A 22,652-nucleotide genomic window follows, 5' to 3' on the forward strand; every position below is an offset into this window, starting at 1 on the left:
GGAATGTAAGATCCATCCTAATTTCAGAAACCTTCCAAAACAGAAAGGTATGTCTTAGAGCTGAGGAAATACGGGCATGGCGATGCCACGTGAAGCGAAGTTCTCAGAAGAACGTGCTCTTCTTACATCCAGTCTGCACGGAGAGGTGGGAGCTGGGCTTTCCGGGGACTTCAGGGAGCAGCCGTCTGAGCCAGGGTGGTGGCATCTGCGGCGGGAGGGACCGTGGAGTCCACGGAGCTGCCTCAGAGGAAGAGACCCGACAATGGCCGGAAGAACTGGGCAGAGGCCCAGAGTCGCAGAACATCGTGCTGTGGCACCAGGAACTGTCCCTAACGCCACGCGGCTGGGGCGAAGAAAACGGAGGAGCTGGAGATAAGGGCCAGGAATGAGCACACGTCACTGCGCTGAGTTAGCTGGGCACACACAGAGTCCATGCTGGGACTGTGGGTCGCGGCTCCTGAACAGCGGGGCGAAATGCCTTAGAACCACCCCCGTGCTGGTTGTGTCTTTTTTGTCAGCAGATTGGGACTCCGGGGTGACCCAAACTGGAATTGGTTGGTGGTTTTGGTGTGGAGTCGAGGTTACCAAGCACTGCAGACCCCTTCACTTTGGAGCGGAACCACCCAGAAGGATCTCCTTCTGGTCCTCCTTTCTCAGCTTGCATTTGCCAGTGGCTATCGTCCCCTGTGTCACTCAGCCCACCAGGGGCTTTGCAGCAGTGCTGAGCACTCCGGGAGCTGGAGGTGTCGACATGCAGACAGCCAGCACCATCCCAAGGGTCACTTGCCTTGGCCACAAGGCCCCCACTGTGCGCGCCAGCAAGAGAAGGCCCTGGGGGACTGCTGGCGGGGACGGCCCCTTTGGAAAAGTTGGGGCTGGTCTTCCATAGGCAGCTTCCTGGACCTCAGCAACCTTGGCCCACTTGGCAGCCGTGGGCAGGGACACAAGCTCTGGTCTCATTTCTGGGGGTCCCATTCTCCCTGCAGCCGTGCATTTGGAGCAGATAGTTGAGCTCCCTTGGTTTATGTGATCAGCCTGATGTTGCCCCTCTTTGGGGCCTGACATCTAGTTCAGAGGGAAGATAATTGTTCATATGTCTCCACGTTTTCTGCCCCACGCTTAAGACATTAGTCAGGGCCCAGACAGGCATAAGGGTTTCAGCATTTGGAAAAGTGTCATGAGATCTTCCAGACATACCTGCCTTTAACACTCAGATTTTCTCAGGACATTAACTTGGGGACATGCCATGTAAATGTAGGGAAAATTCCTCCGAGGCTGTGTCTCTCGTGAGAAGCCATCCGAGGAGGCAGAGGACAGGCAACACCCACAGGTGGTCTTCATTTTGCCCCTCTTTCTCCTTTTGCCTGGGAATAGAGACAGAGCTCTGCTGGGCTTGGTCTGGCCCCGTCAACTCCTCCAGCCACATTTCCCACCAGTCCTCTCTGAGTTCCAGCCATCTTACAGCCCCCAAATATCACCCACAAACTCTCCCACGTCTTGTCTTTGCTCACTTTGCTTCTCTCTCCTTGTCCACCAGGTTCCAAGGACACCGAGTCTTGGTTGTGCTGTTCCCCACCCAGTTTCCTCCTCTAGCCTTCTATGATTGTTCCCTAGGAGTCAGAGCTGTGTTCAGATTCCAGTTCTGACACTTACTAGCTGTCAGTTTGGGCTTTTGTAATAGAATACCATAGCCTGAGTGGCTTAAGCCACAGAATGTATTGCTCACAGTTCTGGAGGCTGCTGGCAGATCCGGTGTGCAGTGAGGGCTCACGTCCTGGTTTGCGGACGGCTACCTTCTCGCCGTATCCTCACACGGTGGAGAGCAAAGGGAGAGAAAGCTCTCATGCTTTTTTATAAGGGCATTAATCCCATTCATGCGGGCACCGCCCTCATGACCTAATCACCTCCCAAAGGCCCCACCTCCTAATACCAGCACTGGGGGGTAGGATTTCAATATATGAATTTTGGGGAGATACAAACATAGAGTCTACAGCATTAGCCCAGGTATTGTACCTCCCTGGGCCTCATTTTCTCTGTCTCTAAAACAAGGATGTTAATATCACCTGGCCAAGTAACAAGAGTTATTTAAGTGGGTAGTATGCTGAGCCCAGGGCCTTGAACATAGTAGTTGCTCAAGAAACATTAATTTCTTCTCTTTCCTACTCTTCTTTACAGCAGTTTCCACTGGTATTATAATGATTGGTATGTGTCTCACCCACTAGCTGTTGAATTTTCCAGGGCCAATGGTTCAATTTACTATGTTTGCCCTAGAAGAGTGGCTTTCAAACTTTTTAAACCATAAGTCACAATAAGAAATATATCTTACATCACAGCCCATATGTATAAATATCAATTAGACCAAGGTGTGTTGGGATCTTCTCTGTCATCACAGATTTTTTTTTTTTTGTCTAACTATTCTATAAACTGCTGAGAGAAGGGTACTAAAATCTCCTAATATGATTGTGGAGTTGTCTATGTCTCCCCTTTAAGGCTGTCAATTTTTGCTTCATGTATTTTGATATTCTGTTATCAGATACATCCACATTTATTATTGTTTGGTCTTCCTGATGAATTGACCCTTTAATCATTATGAGGTGTTCCTCTTTATCTGTAGTAATATTCTTTGTCTTGAAGTCTATTTTATCTTAATAGAGCCATTCCCACCTTGTCATACATACTTTTTGCATGTTATGCCCAACCTATATGTGTCTTTATATTTAAAGTGGATGTCTTGTAGAAGAACATAGTTGAGTCTTACTTGTTTTGCCATTCTGGTTATCTCTGTCTTCTAAATAGAGTATTAGCTCATTAATATTTAATGTAATTATTGGTTTGACTAGATATGATTCTACCATTTTATTATTTATTTTGTGTTTGTCCGCTTTATTTTTAATTTCTCTAGTCATCTTTCCTGTTTTTTTCATTATTTGAATATCTTTAGAATTCCATTTTAATTTATCTATTGGCTTTTTAGCTATACTTCTTTGCAATACTCTTTTTAGTGGTTGCTGTAGGGATTATATTTAATAATATACATCTTAATTTTTCACTACCTACTTAAAGTTAATATTGCACCACATCATACAAAATGTAGAAATTTTGCAACAATATAGGTCCCTTTATCCTCACTTCCACCAACCTTTCTCCTATAATTGTCATATGTATTGTATCTATGTATATTATAAATCCCACAAGAAAGAGTTACAATTTTTGTTTCAAACAGTCACATGTAATTTTTTAAAATTAAGAGGAAAATGGTCTTTTATATTTACCCAAATTTTACGTTTTTTGATGACCACCCTTCATTCATGAAGACCTGAGTTTCCTTCAAAAATCATTTCCCTTCAGACTGAAGAACCTAGCATATCTCCAGGTGTGGGTCTGGTGGTGATGAATTACCAAAGTTTCCTTCATTTTAAAGTTTTTTTTATTTCATATTCATTCTTAAAGGATATACATATATATTTTTTGAAACAGAGTCTCACTCTGTCACCCAGGCTGGAGTGCAGTGGCGTCGTCATAGCTCACTGCACCCTCCAACTCCTGGGCTCAAGTTATTCTCCTGCCTCAGTCTCCTGAGTAGCTGGGACTACAGGCATGTGCACCACCATGCCTGGCTAATTTTTCTATTTTTAGTAGAGATAGGGTCTTGCTCTTGCCCAGGCTGGTCTCAGACTCCTGGGCTCCAGTGATCCTCCTGCCTCAGCCTCCCAGAGGGCTAGGAGTACCTGCGTGAGCCACGGTGCCAATATCCCTTGAAGGATATTTTTACTGGATATAGATTCCTGGGTTAATGATATTTTTTTCTCTCAATGCTTTTTTTAAAAAAATGTTATTCACTGTATTCTGGCCTCCACGGTTTCTGATAAGATGTCCACAGTCATTCACTCCTCTCTCCCCTGTGTGTAACGCGTCTTCTCCGCTTGTGTTCAAGGCTTTGCCTTCATCTTTGGTTTTAGCAGTTTGACTGTGATGTGCCTGAGACATAGTTTTCTCCATCCATATCCTGTTCAGATTTTCCTGGACTTTATGAAACTGTAATTTATGTTTTCCTCCAAAATTTTCACCTCTAATTTCTTCAAGTACTGCTCTGTTCTCTCTCTCTCTTCTCCTTCTGGTACTTGTAGACTTTTGATATTGTTTTACATGTCCATGAGGCTCTCTTAATTTTATTTGTTTTTTTTTTCCTCTCTTTTTCAGATTGGAAAATTTTTGTCTATTTCAAGTTTACTGATTTTTTTCCCTCTGTCATTTCCATCATGATGCTGAGTCCATTCAGTAAATTTTTTAATTTCAGATACTGTATTTTTCAGTTCTGAAATTTTCATTTGATTCACTTTTTAGTTTATTTTTTAAGTATACAATTCAGTGGTTTTTAGTATATTCACAAAGTTGTGCAACCATCACCACTATCTAATTCCAAAATATTTCATTACCCCCCAAAAGAAACCCCATACCTATTAGCAATCCCTCCCCGTTTTCCCTTCCCCCAGTCCCTGGCAACCACTGATTTACTTTCTGTCTCTACAGATCTGCCTATTCCGGATGTTTCCCATTAATGGAATTAATGTATCTGGCTTCTTTCAGTTAACACAATATTTTCAAGGTTCGTCCATGTTGCTGCCTGCGTCAGTATTTCATTCCTTATATGGCTGAATAATATTCCATCGTGTGGATTTACCACATTTGTTTAAACATTCATCAGCTGATAGACATTTGGATTGTTTCCACTTTTTGGCTATTACGAATAATGCTGCCAATTGGTTCATTTTTATATTTTATATTTCTTGGCTGAGATGTCCTATCTTTTTATTTCTTAGCACATATTTTTCATTACCGCATTGAGTGTTGTTATAATAGCTGCTTTAAAGTTCTTGTCTAATAATTCCAATATCTATCTGGTCATCTTAGGGTGGGTATCTATTGATTGACTTTTTTCTTGAGATTGGGTTGCATTTTCCTGGCTCTTTATATGTGGAATAATTTTGAAATGTATCCTGGATGTTGTGAATGTTTTGTTGTGGAGATTCTGGATTCTGTGATATTGTTTTGAAGAGTGTTGATGTTTTTGTCTCGGCAATTAACTTGGTTAGACTCAAACTTCAACCTCTGTGACACCGTGGTGGGTGGGGGCTCAGATCTCTGTTCAGAGTGCTTTCAATACGCCTCACAACATGTGTGGTTTGGGGGTCAGCCAGAGGGTTGGGCAGAGTTTACATTCAAATCTGGGGTTCCCCTTCTCTGGCTCTCTCCTTTCTTGAGTTCCCCTCTGCTCTCCAACAACCCTGGTTGTCTAAGGCTCCTTCTCCTGATTCCTCTGTCCAGAGGAGCAAGAGGTCTCCCACTATTTAGTAGCCCTGCACCACTACTACAAAGGTGGCTTCCCTCAGGGCAGACCTGCAAAAATGACCGTGCCTGGGCTGACCCCGCTAGGTTGGACGCTGCTCCCAAACCTGCCTGTTCTTAGTAACTCTCCAGGGCTCTCAGGATGTCATTTGTATTATTTCGTGTAGAGTCTGTGTTGCCTGCAGGAGGTTTTTAGGACTTTATTGCTTCATACTAGAAATGGAACGAAAGGTTTATGAATCGATACTTATCCATATCTACATACAGTATATTTGGATATTTTCCGCCCTCTTTCACAACATTTCGTTTCAAAAATGCTGGGGGCAGTCCTTGCTAAATTGATTTCTTGACCCATTAATGGGTCACAACCCACAGTTTGACCCCTGGTGCTCTGATGCTTGACAGACAAGGAGCAGGTGCTGTCCCCGTAAGCACTTGTTAAATGAATGAAATGCGGGTTTCTCCCTCCCCTGCCCGAGGTTTAGTAGGCTTTGCATCCTAAACATATTGGGTGCAGTGTGGTCACATGCCGTCCCCACACTGGGGCGCACAACTGTGTTCCCTCCCCCTCCACGCTCTGCTGGGGCTTACAGCAAGCAAAGCCCAAAGTCCTTCAGGGGTCAGGGCTCAAGCCTCATGGCTAAACAATGATTCACAGACTTTCACACTGCCCGACACCCAAAGGCTGCCAACTTTTTGTTTTGCTACATAAAGACATTTAAAAGTAATGACCCACTACACTGGCCATGATTTCATAAAAGAAAGGCTGTTTTATCAACAAAAATGTTAGGTGAACTATCTTACATGAAGGCAAAGTCATGAAATTAAATGCATTTTATTTACTGACAAACTCCCTCCACGGTTTCCTCGCTATTCCTTGGACAGGCATGTAGGAGCCTCCTACCCGGCTAGGGTCATGGGAGGCCAGGGCTAGGAGGACACTGGTAGGTCCCAGCATCTACCTGTGTCAGGCCCCAAGAGGGGTGGACACTGCCCAGGACCATGTCTAGTTTTCCTCCGGGTAATTCTCCACGAAAATTCCATCTGGCTGCAAAGATGCAGGCACTTGCTCCCAGACCCTCTCTGATCTGTAGAATTCCCAGGCGGGTGAGCTCATTTCACTAACTGCCGCTGTCCTCTACGGCAGCCCTGTCTGCCCTATTTGCCGTCACCCAGATATGCAGGGTCTGTGGCAGAGAACAGGAGCCTGGATGGGAAGAGGAGGCAGCCAGGCCAAGATGGGCGCTGCTCCTGCTCCCAGACCCTGCCCAGCCCCTCGGAGCCTCCCCGGAGCTCAGGGACCCATTAGTGCCCGCATAATGGATGCTTCCTCCTCTCTTCTCGGAAGTCACCAGCCCATCTTGCTTAATGGCTATGAAGGAAGTGGGAGGCAGGTGCTCCGCTCATAGAACTGCCTCTGCCTCCCCATCTCCCCTTGGAGGAGGGGCAGCCGGGCAGCTTACACGGGGAAGACCCGGCTTGTTCTTTCTTCTGCATTGCGAAGGCTGGTGAGCATCTACCCCACTCCCACCCTTATCTGTCCTGCTGAGGGGCTGGGACACTGGGCCGTGGGAGGCCTCTGAGCCACACTTGGGGGTGGGCAGAAAGAGCGTGGGCCCAGGAAAGAGCCCTTGGCCAGGCTCCAGGGGGAGAAGGGGGGAGGGGGTGAAGCAGAGAGTCCCAGGCAAAGAGCAGAGGGCTTGGAGGTGAGACAGTTGGATTCTGGGGTTGGAAGGGGCACTTTCCCGGGCTCTCAGAATGACTCTGGTCACAGAGACAGGGGTGGCCTTGTGACCTCTGTACTTACACACATTCACGCTCCTCACCATGCTGCCCTTAGGCACATGTGGGGCCTGGCAGGGCCCAGAGTCAGCTGGAATACCCTGGTTTGGCCATGGCGATTGTGAAAAGATTCAAATATTTCTGTGATGCTCAGTATCTCTGTAATGTTGCCCAACCCCTAATCCCCCTCAAGTGTACCCTTCCTTCCTGCCACCCAGGCTCCTTTTCCAGGATCTCCCCATGCCCACCAACTAAAGGGGTCATGCCCAGCACATCGGGGGCCTCCAAGCCCCTGCTGCAGCTCTGGCCATGTAGGTTGCTGCATGTTTTGAATAACTCCTTTGGGATAGGCTGGGGGTTCAGCTGCATGCCAGGGGGATGGATTGCCGCTTTGGGCATTTGCCCTGCCAGCCTGGGAGGGCCATGCCCTGGGGGCCCCACCCCTAGGCGTAAGGAGCCTTCCTGCTTCCACGGGAAGACCTGGGGAGGGGAGCCGCTGAAGGGGGAGGGGCAGGAGGAGGGGTGCCTTGCCAGCATCCTCTTGAATTGAGAAAGAAAGTTGAAAGTGGAAATTTTAATTGCAAAATCCACTGACAGCTTGACTTTAAAAGAAAAGATGAGCTAAATTTAACCTAGCCAGTTAAAGAGCCAAAAATGCAATTTACTAATTAGCTTAAAATGGAAAGTAGTCCAGTGATCATAAAAAGCTTTTCTGGTTAAAAAATACAAAAAAAAAAAAAAAAAAAAAAGAGTTTGTTCTTCTTTTCATACTGACATGCACTTGAATACTGTTATGTAATTAGGAATGCAGTTTGCTGGCGGCGTACCCACGGCACGGAGGCAGAGCATCACAGCCTTCCTGAGAAGTTGCAGGAGCCCTGAAATATGCGTGATGCTGAGCCGTCAAGTCAAATCTGTTTTCTAATTCCGGAGCGTGCAGGAGGGGTCAGATCTCTGTTCTCAGGGAGTGCAGAGCCCAGTGGGTAAACTAGGCAAGGTCACAGAGGACTGTCATAGACCTGGGCAAGTGCCAGGTGCCGAGGAGTTCAGAGGAGGGAAGGAGGGCATCTGGAAGGGAGGGGGGCTGGGCTCCCGGAGCAGGTGGCATTTGAGATGAACCTTGAGAGGTGGTGACTGGGAAAACATGGAGCCATAGGGAGGGACCGCACAAGCCAAGGTGTGATGTGGGCAAGGCAGAGCAGACCCAGGGAACAGCAAATGGTCCGCTGCACAGGTGAGTGGGCTCAAGCGCGGACGACGTGACAGATCCCAGGCTAGCAAGGCTGGCCTGGTGCCACCTCAGTGGGCTCACGGGCCGGGCTTACTCTTCATTCTGCAGCAGCAGGGCTCCCCTGGGGGCTTTGAGCGGGGGAGCGATTAGATTAGAGCTGCACTTTAGCAGACAGACCTGGCCACAGTGCAGAAGATACATTTTCACGACTGCATGTGTTTTACTTCGTATAATCTTTGCACCCATTTCAAAGGCATGCCAGATGCATGCATATAACTTTCTAGCCTCTTCTATCTCCTACATAATGGCAGTATTGGGAAAGCAAAAAGGACTTTGAATAAAACATTTTGGATTCATCCAGGACATTAGAGAAATGTTAATAGTTATGGCACAAAAAGTAACATGTGGGAGAAGGAGGATTTTCACAGCACATTTTCGTGATACAGTGTATGTTTATACTCTTCCAACTAAAACAGATGGTTTTTCTAAACCACGGCTATCTTTTAAGAACATTTTCCTGCTGCTTTAAAACGGTGCAATAAAATGTTCTGCAAGCAAAAATTAAATCTTAGCAGGTAACGTAGCCATCCACATATTAAATATATAGAAGAAGCTCTCCTTGGAGCCCTTACAGACGAAGCTGAAAGGAAGCGATTATATCTGTTATAAATGGAGGAAATACAAAAACCTGTGAAATTAATTAGTGTGGACTCCCTATGTTGTACAGCTGAACATTTTTACTATCACGTTTATTGTCTATGGTTAGTTTTTAATCACTACAGGACATCAGTAAGATGCACATTTTGTGATTAAGGGCCATGTCTCAGTATACAGCATATAAATGAATTCTAATTTGTTGTCATTAGCAATATTGGTCCTAAGTGATCTCCCTCTTCTCCAATGGTGATATGTTGCCCATAAATTTATTCTCGAGCTACTGCTGGGGCCACATTGATTTCTTATCAGAGTGGCCACATAAGAAGATAGGAGTTTACACATTGATATATTGTGCAGGAATTTCTTTTTCTGAAAGGTTTATCATAGGATCCCTTTAAATCATAAACTTCAGCCACACATCGTCCTAAGACATCAATTGATTTGCAAATGTAGAATTTAGAGTCCTTCGGAAACCCAACTGCTATGCAAAACAAAGTAAAAAGGCACATAGATCTTTAACCTCCTTGAAGTTTTTCTTACTAAAAGGGAAGGTCCTTTTGGGGCAGGAACTGAGACTTCATCCCTCTGCCTCTGGCTCAGCAGCCAACCTTCGGGAGAAAGTTCATAGCAAATGTGATTGAGTGAACGAATGGACAAATGAACAAACAGAAACACAAATAAACAAATGGAAGCTCAGGAAGTTAGATTGAAATGTGTGTATGATTTTTAAACTTAATTTAAATTTATCAAAGTCACATACTGTACATATTTTAAAAAATCAAATAGTTCTACAAGGCTTAAGACAAAAAATTATTAATAGCAGTGACCTTTCCTCATTTCCCATGACATGCTTACCATCTTCGCATCTTCCAGAAGCAGCTGTCATCCTTGCCTTTGAAATAACATGCGTATACGCCACTTTTTGCTTGTTGCCTGTTACCGTCTCACCTGGAAGATGCAGAGCCAGCTGTCGACGCCTCGCACTCCACACTCACTTGTGGCTGCACACCGTTCCTCACCTTCCCCATATGCTCATATCAGAACTTTAAAATTTCATTCATATGTGCTTATATTACTGTGACTATGAAACACTGTTCAAGGTTAAGCCACGTATGATTGAATTTCCTTTCTTATACACGTTTTTGTTTTTCCTGGAGTAAATACCTGTCTTCTGTTTTCCATGTATTAATACCACTCACTTTCACCATCCCCAACTCCTCTGCCCTGGATGTAAACCTCCTTCCAATAGTTTCCCATTTCATCTTCCCGGTGGCATTTCTCCAGAGCAATGTTTTCTGGCTGCAATCTGGACTGGCTGCCTGTTAGCACGACCTTTACTGTCCCATCTGTTTCCCTGGGGATTCCTTTCGCCGCTCTCCTGTGCTGATTCCTTGTTTCCTGGATCCCATGTCATCTTCTTTGTTGGCAATGCCCTCATTTTGGTGGACCACATCCTGCAACAGCTGCCTGAGAAAGGAAGGCACAAGGGAGCTATGTTTCTGAGATCTCGTGAGACTGAACATGTCTTTGTTCCATGTGCACACTTGATTTGATGGTGTGTCTGGATGTGCCACTATAGGTTGAAAATCATTTTCTCTCAAAAGTCGACGTTTTGCATTTTTCTGTTGTCTTCTAATTCCTATCATGGCTGTTTAGAAATTCAATGCCGTTCTAATTCTTATTCCTTTCTCTGAGACCTGTTGTTTCTCTCTGGAAGCTTTTTGCATGTTATCCTTGTCTCCTATGTTCTAAAACATTTAGTAGATACAATGTGTGGTGGTAGCCCCCTGCCTGCCACTGTGCAGAGCACTCAGTAGACTCCTTCAACCTAGAAATTTGTGTTTCCTCACTTTGGGAAATTTTCTTGAGTTATTTCTTTGATGATTTCCCTCCTATTTTCTTCGTTTTGTCTTTCTGAGACTCCTGTTACTTGGATGCTGAACTTCCCAATATGATCATCACATTTTCCCTCCCATGTTCTGCATTGCTTTGTCTCTTTTGTTCTATGCTTCTGTGTAATTTCTTCAGCTCTATCTTTAGCCACTTCTATGGGGATTTTGTTTCTACTGCCACACTTTTAATTGCCAAAACCTCTTTTTTATCATCTAGGTTTATAAATATACCTTTTCCTTGTTCCGTGGCTGTAATAACGGCAGCTCCTAAGGATGTCATCGGGAGTTTTATTTCCTGCTGTTCTTTGTGTTGTCTCTTTCCTCATACTCTCCCCCTTTTTTGTTCATTTTTTCTCAAATGTTTAGAGATTCTTGGCTGTCTGTGCCAATCTTACAGGGGGACATTCAAAAGCTGCCTGGAAGCTCTGAGTCCACAGATGAGACTCGTCAACAGGACGTCACCGTGATTCCTGGGCAGAGCAAGCTCAAGGTCTTTCTCCCAGAGTTTGTCATGTTCCCTGCGGAAGGCACTTCCGTACCCTTTCCTGAGAGCAGCGCCCGGCTGCCAGCATCCAGGAGCTGAGGGTGGGGAAGGGGCTGCGGCATGGTCCCATCACTCAGCATTAGGCTGTCATTTCTTTGCCACCTTCAGGATGGTCCCCTGGTATCCTTTTGTGCAGAGAACGCCTTGGTTCACCCATTTCAGAAATTAAACTTCCAGAGATGGAAGGAGGGATCCATCTGCTTCTGTCTCAGTTGCCTCTGGCTGCCATAGCAAATACCATGGCCCGTGTGGCTTAAACAACAGAAATTTACTTCTCACAGCTCTGGAGGCTGGGAGTCCGACCAGGGGCCAGCGTGGTCGGCTCCTGGTGAAGGCTCCCTTCTTAGCCTGCAGACTGCCGTCTTGCTGTGTTCTCACGAGGCAGGGGCTCCCTCATAAGGCCACCAATCCTATCAGATCAGGGCCCCACCCTTAAGACCTCATTTAACCTTAATTACCTCCTGAAGGTCCTGTCTCCAGATACATCACATTAGGGCTTGGGGCTTCGATGTACAAATTTGGAGAGGGCCAATTCAGTCCACGGCAGCTTCTTAAGCAGCCCTCCTGTGCCCCCACTTCCAGAGCTGGCCGGTCCCGTCCATTCCTAAACCCCTGGGGGTTCTGTGGTGGGAAGTGGGCTGCTTCTTGGCTGCCCCAAACTTGCTGGGTTTTGAGTTCAGCCTGTCTGGGGCGTATGAGACTGTACCTCTCCTTTACCTGTTCCCCAGTTTGCAAAGGTGTGTCGAGGCTGTTTCCTCTTCCATCCTCTTTGTCCCGTGGGTACAAGGAGTTCCAACAGGATGTGGAGGCATCCACTGCCTTTCCCTGGAAGGCCACCAATAGAGCTTCTCCTCAGTGAGGATTATGTTGCCAACAAATATGTCGTTATGTGCTGCATAGCAACATTCGGGTCAGCAAGGGACTACACATACGATGGTGGTCCCATGAGATTATATTAATAATACCATATTTGTACCATACCTTTTCTGCGTTCAGATGTTTAGATACACAAATACTTACCATTGTGTTACAATTGCCTATGGGATTCAGTACAGCAACACGCTGTAGTGGAGCAACACGCTCCAGGCTTGTAGCCATGGAGCAGTAGGCTGTACCCTACGGCCCAGTGTGTCGCAGGCTGTACTGTCTAGGTTCATGCAAGTCCACTCTGTGATGTTCACACAGTGATGACATCGCCTAACGACACAGTCCTCAGAACATACCCTCACCGTTAATTGACGATTTGTTGAATGAATGACTGAAACCTCACATTTTCTGTGGCTTTTCATCCATCTCATCCTCTCCCAGGATGAGGCATCTCTCCTTCCTTCCAGGCCACCTGCCCACCACCTGACCGTGCGGGGTCCTGCTGCGTCCTGGACGTCTGTCCCATCAGCCGTCTCCCTGCTCCTTGAATCGTTCCCCACTTCCTTTCCTCTGACTCTTTCCTCCTCCCAGCCAGCGTGCTGGGCTCTTCCCATCCTGACGAAGCCCCCAATCATGTCCCCCAAGGTGGTTTTTCCAGCTCTTCTCTCCTCTTCCAGCCACCTGTGTCCTGCCCACCTCTGCCCTAGGCACTGCCCCCAGGCATACTCACTGCCAAAGCCCTGCCTTTTCCCTGCGATCATCTCTCTTCCGGACACCCTATGCCACCCACCACTCTTCCCCTCTTGGACCCAGATCCTCCCTCTGCTGCTTCCGCATTAGCAGCCTGGTCTGAGCCACCAGCTCCACACCCAGGGGCTGGGAGAACACCCCCAGCCCCGGCCAGGCTCCCACCACCTCACCTGAGACGAGTCCCACTTCCTCGTCTTTGTGGCTCCTGCTCCTGGTCCAGCTATGTGCATATCCCGTCAGTCCACCTGAAGCACAGCCCTAATGGCATGGCTTCTCAGGGGCTCCCGTGGCCCATGGATCCAGCCCAGCCCCTCAGTGTGGATCCAAGGCCCTCCTGGCTCATCCAGTCTGACCTGTTCATCCTACCCTTGACTTTAACAGAGCTGGTGGCTCACCAGTTCCCAGACACCCTGAGCACACATTTCTAGCTTGTTTCCTGGATGCCTTTCCCTCCTCATCTCCACTCATCTCCTCTCCTGGGTCCACCAAGGCCAGAGCTAGGCCCCCAGAACCCCCGGATTCCTTCCCCATCTGCCCCAGCCACTGGGGGTTCAGTAATCCTCATGCGTTTATTGGCCCCAAACCCAAGCAGCAAATACTTGAACATGCCTCATGGGGAACAGGCAGTTGAGCCCGGGTCTGCACCCTGCAAGATGAGGCCCGAGACCCTCCCTATCTGAGGTACTGTTATTCCCGCCTGTCCCCAACTAGATTGTCAGTTTGTACCACTGCAGTTGAACAGGTGGCAGTTCAGAGCAGAAAGTGGGGATTTGGGCCGGACAGGACTGGATTTCAGGGACATTCATGGCTTCCCCAGGTCTGCCAGCCATGTGACCTTGGGTCTGCCCCTCTGGTGCAAGGACGTTTCCTTCTATGCAAAACTGAGGCAGCCCTAGCTAGGCTTGGAGCATGGACTGGAGCCAACGCTCACGGGGACAGCATGTTCCTCCTCTGAGTTCCTGTGACCTGGTGCCTATTTGCTCCCTTCTTGGCTGTGAGGCCCTCGGGGGCAGGGTGGTGCGTTCCCCCTGTGTCCCCTGCTCCAGGCACAGAGTGGGCACTCAGCGTGGGCCAACGAGTGCACCAGTGGTCAGCAGCCGGCAAGCCCATGAGCAGGGGAGGTGGAGCCCCTCCTTGTCCAGGTGGTTTCCAAAAGGACACCGAGGACCTTTGCCTCGTGGCATGACTGGAGGCTGGGATCCACAGGCACCAACTTTAGCAGAGTTCCTGGACCCTTTGTTAATCACAAATGTCTATTTTACATCTGGACCACTAGGAAGGCAAAGCCCGCGAAGGGGTGATGGGAGGGGACCAGGCAAGCCACAGTGGTGGAGCTTTTACTTAACTTTCCTAAGAAAAATCCAGATTTCTGGCAACTTCTCTTTATTTTTGCAATTTTGATGCTGTGAGGCAGCTTAGGATGGCATTTTAACTATACCTGTAGGAATCTCGGTAACTTTCCTCAATGCACAATATGGATAGATTCCAAATCTTTCCTTATTGGCTAGGGAGACCATCTAATTTGTCATCCAAACCAGAATACTTCAGAGAGTCAAACGGGGACTATTCATGATCACTCAGGACACAGGCATAAACCCGGGCAGTCCCAGGCCCACTGGGATGAGTGACTGCTCTACTATTAGTTTATTTATTCTGTGGTTAGTCTGTGGTATGCCAGGAACTGCCATAAAACCTTAAAGGCAACACGATAGAGCCAACGAACAAAAAGCCTTGAAAATGGCATTGTTTGGTGGAGATGCTACAGCTGAAAGTTCATTTGCAACCTACTGTGGTAACTGCATTATTGAACGAGTCAGAAAAACCTACAATATCAAGTTTCCTAAATGCAATGACATTTTAACAAGAGAAAAACAAGCGAATATTGCTTTTAACTTTTCACTTCAGATACTTCAAAATACGTAAATTCTTCTGATTGATGCAAATCATTGAGAATGCTTTTGAGGAAATAGCCTACTGGGTTTCTTAAATAATAAACAGTTGTCACATCCATTTGGACTATTAACAAGTTATCTGTGGGAGGCGCTAAAGTTCCTGATTCTGCAGTGTTGGCATTTCTGTGATAGGATGACACAGCTGGAGGGGCCCCTGATAAGGCCGCCTTTATCACATGGTGCTGTTTCTCTGCCAGCGGCCTTTCCGGCATCCGACCCATCCAGGCCAGGTGACACACAGGGAATCAGGAGCTGGTTCACCGGGCTAAGAATGTCTCGCCTTTATAAAGACGAGCTGTAGATCTGCCTCTGTACGTGAGGCTCCTAGCCAGGGGCAAGGCCAGGAAGCTCACAGAACTAGTGGAAAGACATTTCCAACAGCAGGAATCTCACAAGCAAAGCCCCAGGGGCAGACAGTAGTGGAGTGTTTGGGAAATTAGAAGCAGAGTGGGTTGATGGGGGCCAAAGATGCATAAGCCAGAACGGGGGGAGCCATGAAGAACCCTGGAAGCCAGTCTGCATGTTTAGGACTCTGCTCTGTGGTTTCTGTTTCTCTAATAAGGAGAATCATCTTAAAACTGGAAGGGATAAAAGAAATATCACCTGGGAGGAATTGTCACAAGCCCAAGAAAGGCGAGAGATGTCAAGAGACTGTTTAGTTACCAGGAATACATTCTCCAGGCCTCAACCAACCACCTCTAATTTCGCCAGATGGGAGTTGCAGAAAACTGCTAAGGGAAAAAAGGTCATAATTTTCTAAAAATCAGAAAAATTTGGATTCTGGAAAATACAGATGACACATTTGATATTAATATTGGTTCTGAGCAAAAATTTTCACAGATCTTTGAAGAGCTAGTGCGTAAACACTTGGAAGGAACGGCGGTTCCTAGGAGCCAAACCAACCTCATTTCCTCATTTCATGGTGCTCCCAGCCCAGAGTTACAGAGTGGTGGAGAAGATCCTTCACAAAATCCTGTGCACGGTGCAAGGAAAATAGGCCGGATGAACAAATAGTCGGGATGATTTCGTTTCTAGTTGGACAAACATATCCAGAGTATTGATAAAGAGATCAACAGAGACACAGCGGGGCGGGGGGGGGGGGTGTCCCCAGTGCTCTACACAGGGCTCTGCCCCCTTCTGCACTGCTAACGTGTTCATCAATTATAAGGATGAAGACGACATTGAAGGATTCATTACGGCACGTTCACTGCTGACACAATGACAGATTTAAGAATTTAAGAGATTTTCGTTGGCTAAAATGATGCATGAAAACCATTAAACTGGCATTTTACAGAGCTAAAGATAAATTCTGTCTTTAGATGAAGAAAAAAAATCAACTAGCTCAGTACAGGATGGAGAAGACCCAACAGCAGTCATTTGAAAAAGACTGATAGGTTTATAATTGACTGGAAGTTTAATATGGGCCAACAGTATCCATCCTGGCTGCTCAAAAAAAAAAAAAAAAAAAAATCAATACAAGCTTCAGTTGCATCAATAGAATCATAATATCCAAGTTATTAAAGGGAAATGCCACCCAGGTCAGAGTCCTCTGAGGTTATTGTGTGCAGTTCTGGTGGATACTAGGATCTGGTTGGCTGGGATGGGCATCTCTGCAGACAAGGGGTCTGGAAACTATGTCACATGATGGACAGGGAGGAAATGGAGAATGTTACCCTGGAGAATATGAGCGCTCTCTTCCAAGCATTTGGAAGTCTATCGTGTGTAATGCGCAACAGACTTTATCTAGAATGTTCATTCATTCACTCAGCGCTGCCAACTACATTCAACGTCGTGTCAAGCATGATGAGTGTTAGGGGCATATAATCTCCCAGGAGACAGACATGCACACAAGTTCCCACAAGGCAAGGCAGACTGACACGGGAATCTGTAAATGGGTGTCAGGGCAGACCCGCTCAGGACTGCAGAGGCCGGTCAAGGTCCTGCTGATGGGGCAGCTTCCACGCTGGCGGGAAGGGAAGGGGAGCACTCAGCACTGGGGAGCAGCAAGGCCAAGGTCTGAAGCACCCAAGTGCCTGGCGTGTCTGAGAGTCCTCAGGAGGAGCTTGCGGAGAGAGTGGTGGGGCAGGGGCGTGTTGCATGCCTAAGGTGGCATTTGTGGGAGGAACACAGATGGACTTAGAGACCACGCCAAGATCTTTGCACCTAGTACAGTGGGCAACAAAGAATGAAAGGACATCAGTTAACCCTCCTTGGGCAAGTTAACCCAGGAGTCATGGAGCAGAGCTGGGGAAGCCAGGACACAAGCTACTCTTGCAACATTTCGGAATAGACAGAAGCCTGAACCAGGACCGAGGGAGATGAAACTGACCAGACAAAAATAGGATCAATGAAGGGCACTTTGGTAAGGGATAAAAATAAACAGCAATCTTTTTAATAATTGGAGCTCTTCAGCTCTGAGAGGGGCTGAGTGACCATTTGTCAGGGATGTTGTTGAAAGGACAGCTGCATCGGTAGGTGCTCAGAGGTCACAACGGTTAACACTCCCTTATCGATGCTTAGGAGCAGTGATTACCTCTCATTGTATAAAGTAATGATTTTATCATGAGAAGCTATATTTTATATTTTAACATCAGTAATGAATGGTGTACTGAATCTGTGGGATAACCAATTCTTGACTTTAAGATTTTGCACTATCTGTATTAGTTTGCTGGGGACCCCATGACATGTGCCTCAGACGGGGTGGCTGAAACAACAGAAACCTATTGTCTCACAGTTCTGGAGGCCGCAAGTCCAAAACGAAGGTGTCAGCAGTGCTGGTTCCTTCCGAGGGCTCTCTCCGTGGCTTGCAGACGGCCACCTTCTCCCTCTGTCTTCACTTCATCTCCCTCTGCGTGTCTGTGTCCCAGTTTCCCCTTCTTATAAGAACACCAGTCATACTGGAGCAAGGCCCACCCCAATGACCTCATTTTAACTTGATTACTTCTGAAAAGACCCGCTCTCCAAATAAGGGCACACTCTGAGGTACTAGGGGGTTAGGACCTCAATATATAAATTTTGGGGAGGGACACAATTCAACCCATAACACTAACCGAAGGTCACCTTCTCTTGCTCTTAGAATAAAATCAGAAGCGCCTGGCAGGATCTCCAAGGCCCCAGATGAGCAGGCTGCCCCTTCTCCTGCCCAGCCATCCCCTGGGTTCCTCGGAGGCCATGTTTGACTGTGGTGGCCCTTTGCTCTGCCCCTGCTGCTCTGGTGGCTTCTTTTCCTCCTCGGTTCAATTCAGACCTGCTGGAATAATCTGAAATTCTTCCATCTTTGTTCCACAGAACGTACAATTTGTAATTATACTTGTTTTTGGAGACAGGCTCCTGTTTTGTCACCCAGGCTGGAGTGCAGTGGTGTGATCCTAGCTCACTACAGCCTTGAACTCTTGGGCTCAAGGGATCCTTCTGTCTCAACCTCCCAAGTGGCTGGGACTACTGGAGTGTGCTACCACACCTGGCTAAGTTTTCTCATTTTGTGTGGAGCTGGTGTCTTGCTATGTTGCCCAGACTGGTCTGGAACTCCTGGCCTCAAGCAATCCTCCTGTCTCAGCCTCCCAAAGCACTGGGATTACAGGTGTGAGCCACTGCGCCTGGCCTATACGTTTATTTGTATGATTATTGCATGTCCTAACATTTCTTAGACTGTGACTGTGACCTGCAGGGAGGAATACGTTTTACATTGTGACTCAGCACACATAGGTACGTCTCGAGTAAAGGTATTTTAAGTACAAATACGTGTTCTTACTATGTTCAGTGCACTCTGATATTTTGCACTCCATTTCATTTTTAAAATTGTAAAATATACATAACAGCCAGATGCGGTGGCAAACGCCCGTAGTCCCAGTCACTTGGGACTGAGGTGGGAGGATCGCTTGAGCCCAGGAGTTCAAGGATGCAGTGAGCTATGATTATGTCACTGTACTCCAGCATGGGCAACAGAGTGAGACCTTGTCTCTTAAAAATAAATAAATAAATAAATAAATAAAATAAATAAATATATATAAACATAAAATTTACCATTTTAACCATTTTTAAGTGTACAGTTCTGAGGCATTAAGGACAGTCACATTGTTCTGCTGCCATCACCACCTTCCATCTCCAGAACTTTGTCACCATCCCAAACTGAAACCCTGTATCCATTAAGCATTAACTTTCCCTTCCTCCCTCCCCCCAGCCCCTGGCAACCACCATTGTACTTTCTGTCTCTATGAATTTGACTACTCTAGCTACCTCATATAAGTGGAATCATACAGTATTGGCTTTTTGGGGACTGGCTTCTTTCATTTAGCACAATGTCTTGAGGGTTCGTCCATGTTGTAGCATATGTCAGGACTGTTTTTCTCGTTAAGGTGGAGTAATATCCCATTACACGGACATTCCACATTTTGTTTATCCACTCATCTGTCAATGGACACTCGGCTATTCCCACCTTTTGACTATTGTGAATAACACTGCTTTGAACGTGGGTGTACAAATGTCTGCTCAAGTCCCTGCTTTTAATTCTTTTGAGTCTCAGAAGTGGAATTTACTATTTCATTTTTTAAAGTGCTGATTGTGACTCTTTAAATTGACTTCACAGCCACCTGCAGCTTGGGAAGCACTGTGTTCTACGTGCTATCTTCCCAGCCCCAAGCATAGTGCCTGGCACCGTGTAACTATTTTTGGAGGAGTATTGAGTTCAATAATAGATGCGCAAGGCTGCACATTTCTGGGTGATTTTTTTTATTGCTTCTCTATGAATAAAGGATACAGAGCTCTCATTTTCCTTTCTCTTTTTCACACGTTGTACAAATGCTGCTATTAATTCCACTGAACACTATGGTTATATTGTCCTAGAGAGTGTACATCATTTAGTACGACGGCAACATTTTTTTGGACTCACGCCATAAATTATCTCAAGATGATGTGGAATACCAGTCTGTTAATATGTTTGGGCACAAAATCACACATTATTAATTAAGTTTTCAGAGATTTTTCTTGAACTTTCTCCATAGATCTTTTTTTAAATGCTGTGTAGATTATACTTAATTGACTTAGCATGCATATCCTTGTAATTATTCTAAATTTTGCTTTTTTTTAGAGTAAGATTTTATCATTGTGGGAAAAACAGAGCTGTTTAATACTCTAGATTAAGAGGGTGATAATGATCTTTATCATATCAAAAGCAAGTGGACTGAGTTCTTAATTGTCTTATTTGTAATTGCTCCAGTGGAAATAATATCTTCTAAGAAAATCTCCAGCTTAATTTCACAGCTTAACTTTTAAACATATTTCTCCTTTCCCACTTCTGAATTTTCTTTATTCTCTAACCTGAGTTGTGGCCACCGAATATAACATTAAAAATCAGGAATACTAACAACATTTTTAAAGAAAACCATCTTCTGGTCATTTATCCAGATTATTTCTTTTCAAGTTCAAAAATGCCACACTTCAGTTTTTTGTGCCAACCATCTGAGGTATCCTAAAGTATAAAACTGCAACATGCAACGTGGATTAGAGAGAGCATGACTGGAACAGAAGGGGGGAGACGGGAAAGGAGAAAACAGAGAAGGGCAAAGACGAAACATGCACCTGAGTGTTAAGCCCCTTCCCCATAGCACCTGCCTCTTGCCTTGGAGATGCAGAGGACCCACCTGCATCTTTACCTGACCCGCTACCTTTGGCCTCATTTCCTTTCCCTGCCAAAGCTATCAAACAGGCATGTCATTTCCATGCTCTCTCCCTTTGATGTCCAGCAACCCACTGCCTCACCAAGGTGTTCCGGGTCACCTGGGAGCCCTCTGCTGCCAGATGCAAGGCCTTTGCCCAGCCTCATTCTCCTGGACCCATTTTGCAGAGAACCCTGTGAAAATGCCCACTTTGAGGCTTTCTGTGCTCTTAGCCTATGGGGACAACCTCCTCTGCTGGTTTTCTGGCCTCTCTGACTGCCCCTTTGGAATCTCCTTCTCTCCCCCTTGTCAAGGCTCTGCCCTAGCCCCTGACTGACTGTCCATTCTTTTCTTTAGAGACTTCATTTACAGCCTCTTTGACGGCAACTCCCAAATCTCAATTCTTTCTCTCCAGTTGCTACAGGGTACTTCTAATTGGAGGTTTTGCTGTCCTCACTTGACCTTTCTGTCTCTCTGGCTGTATGGTCCTACAGCAACTTCCCCCTAGGCCCCATCTCTCTCTTCCCTCGGACTGTCCCTCAGTGCCTCATTTCTGAGCACTGCATACATCCTGGGCTGCTCCAGCAGCAGGCCCTGGCCGCTGCCGCCCAGTTCACACACGAGTTCAGCACCCTAACACGGCTCTCATCAGCCTGCAGGAACCGTCCCCCTGTTCCTCCATCTCCTGCAGGGGCTGGTGCAGGCTCCTCTGCTGCCTCTCCCCCCGTCCAATCTTATGTCCCACTTGTCTGCAGGATGAGCCATCCCTTCGTGTCCTGGCCTGTCCACAGGCTCTGCTCCATCCTTCCTCCACGGTCACTAGCATTGTGTTCCCCGCTGTCCTTTGTCCACCTGGTCATAGTCAAACCAACAGCACCTGTGGCCCTTTTGCCTCTACCCACAATGTAACTTACCCGTTAACAATCCTGCTATGACAGGGATACGGTCTTGAACTTCTTCCTTCTGCCTGCAGCATGTAACACCAGTCCTCACTGACCCATGTGCTAAACATGGAAGGAGCCCTGTCCCTGAGCAGACATCCGACGGGTAAGCTGGGCTTCTGGAAAGACAGGCCTCTGAGCTCCAGTGAGCCCCAGTTTTCCTAACTGCAACTTTTTATTCAGTTCTTATTTCACCTACTATGTTTAACCTGCACAAATTTGTACCTCCAACTTCAGAGTTTTGCATGCAAGTGAATTATGACTGTCATGCAACAAGGAGTGTAAACGCTGAGGGGGACCAAGCCCGTTCCTGGGTTGGATCACCCAGTTCGTATATTCTTTCTTGATGCCTCATTCGTCATTTGCAGCGTCTTCATTTACTTCGGACCAGTGGTAGTAAAACTACCCCTAACCTAGCATTTATATGTGTGGGGTGGAAAAGTTACGAACTGTTTTTGGATTTGTGCATTTCTACTATGTTATTTTGTCCTAACTCTTGGTTTCTTTCTGAGGTGGAATAAATACAGATTTCCTTAGGCTTGCAGCGAGTTAACGAGCCTGTGACAGATCTGTACGCCAGGGCTGAACCTCGGGGGAAAATAAAACAGACTGGCCGTTCTAGCTCAGTGTCCGTCCACAACGCGCGGGCTTGCCGGCCTGATGTCAGAATGACCTGTCCCCAGCCCGCGAGCAGAGGAGCGCGGTTACAAGCCCCGTGCTAATTCTCGCTGGAGGCCGGGCCTTCCTACAGCGGAAAAACGTGTGGAAAGCGGGGCGCGCCTCGTAGGATGTGGCCCAAAGTGGCGCTGCTCTGAGGTGGAAACAGCTGGGATGGGCTGGCACATTGTCCATGTTTGGTCCTGGAGCTTCCCGCAGGCGCGGGGACGGCGCGGCGGGGGTGGGCGGGCTTCAGTGTCCCCCGGTGTCGCGGGCCCCTCACCCGCTCGCTCCCGGCCGCGCCCTTTGTCCCCGCGCCCACACCGCGCGGCGCCCTCCGGAGGGCCGCCCGCAGCCCCCACAACCTCCCGCACCCTGC

General features: G+C 47.0%; 1 protein-coding gene across 1 annotated transcript in view; it reads left to right on the forward strand.

Moving 5' to 3' along the window:
• EML1 (EMAP like 1) overlaps nt 1-22,652 on the forward strand; it is a 171,393-nt gene that overhangs the window by 20,961 nt on the left and 127,780 nt on the right. The window lies entirely within an intron of this gene.

The sequence above is a fragment of the Eulemur rufifrons genome, chromosome 2 (genome assembly GCF_041146395.1).
Source record: "Eulemur rufifrons isolate Redbay chromosome 2, OSU_ERuf_1, whole genome shotgun sequence".
Lineage (NCBI taxonomy): Eukaryota > Metazoa > Chordata > Mammalia > Primates > Lemuridae > Eulemur > Eulemur rufifrons.